Source organism: Austrofundulus limnaeus, unplaced genomic scaffold, assembly GCF_001266775.1.
Source record: "Austrofundulus limnaeus strain Quisiro unplaced genomic scaffold, Austrofundulus_limnaeus-1.0 Scaffold846, whole genome shotgun sequence".
Taxonomy (NCBI): Eukaryota; Metazoa; Chordata; class Actinopteri; order Cyprinodontiformes; family Rivulidae; genus Austrofundulus; species Austrofundulus limnaeus.
In genome coordinates this window covers 99,122-100,314 of record NW_013953248.1, presented here as the reverse complement: position 1 = coordinate 100,314, position 1,193 = coordinate 99,122, and the positions used below count along the sequence as shown (strand labels likewise).

The following is a 1,193-nucleotide window of genomic DNA, read 5'->3' as shown; positions in this document are numbered from 1 at the left end:
ATTTAAATCTAGCATTTACTAAAAATTAGCTAAATGTAAGAACTGTGAACTAAATAATTGAAACATGTTAGTGAAATGTTTTAACTTTATATTTTACATTTGGTGCCATATGCCATGGGCATGACTCCAGGTGGTGTGTCACTGCTAATTTACAAACATTCCCAGGTAAAATTAACTTGTTTCCTCTTTGAAGTTATTTTTTATTYTTAGAAACCAGGAGCTCGTTTCACAAAAGTCAGATTTATAAATTCAGGATATGAGCTGTAAGCTGAGCTTGAGCAAACCTTCGACTTGTCAACAGTTGTAATCTGTTGGTCTAATGTCAAGCCACGCTCAWTCAAGCAGCTGTAAATCGTTTAGGATTAATGCACAGTCATGGTTTGCTTACTTACGACGGCATATTAGGGCCYGGAGGAGCTAATCTCTGTGGAAAAAACTCAGAAATTCTGAGATTAATTTCAGAAATTTTCGAGAAAAAAAAAACAAGGAAATTCTCTTATGATGAAAAGTCGCAAATTTGTGAGAAAAAAACAGAAATTTCTGTAATTAAAGGCAGAAATTTGTGACATTTAAACTAAATATTTTCTGACATGGTAAAGTCAGAAATTTACAAGAAAAAAACCTGAAGTTTTCAGGAATGGCTGAAGGGCGATTCCATCTGTTTTCACTACCATCTTTCATTTGCTCCAGTTAAAAAACTCAAACACATGGAGACTTCAAACCTGGACTAAATTATTCTACACTGATTGTAGAATATTTAAAACCAAGTGTGGAATTTGTGAAACATATATTTGATATGTAAAGCTTTAGTATGTGCTGATTTCAGCAGTTTTTTGCATTTTATGAACAAACTGTACATGGCCAGATGGAGAGAATTATGCTGCGTTCACACTGAACGTGATTTGGGTGTCGAAAACACGACCAATTCGTCAAGTTGTGTGCTTGGGTGTCAGACACTGTGGAGAGCCTCCTCTGCAGTCTCTGTTTGATGGGAGATGAAACAAAGAAAGTTGCTTTGCTTTATTTACTGACAGCCGTGCATTAGGCTCCAGGTTGTCTAATTAAAATAGTTACCAATATAATTAATTTAAAGCAGAAAACCATGGGTCGGATTTATAAAACTGGCGTACGCACAAAACAAGCCCAGAAACTTGCGTACGCCATTTTTCACACCAAGGTTGTGATTTATAAAA

At 35.5% G+C, this 1,193-nt stretch overlaps 1 protein-coding gene across 1 annotated transcript in view; it reads right to left on the bottom strand.

Moving 5' to 3' along the window:
- Positions 1 to 1,193, bottom strand: part of cfi (complement factor I) — a gene marked incomplete at its 3' end in the record, with an annotated part of 9,478 nt that overhangs the window by 4,022 nt on the left and 4,263 nt on the right.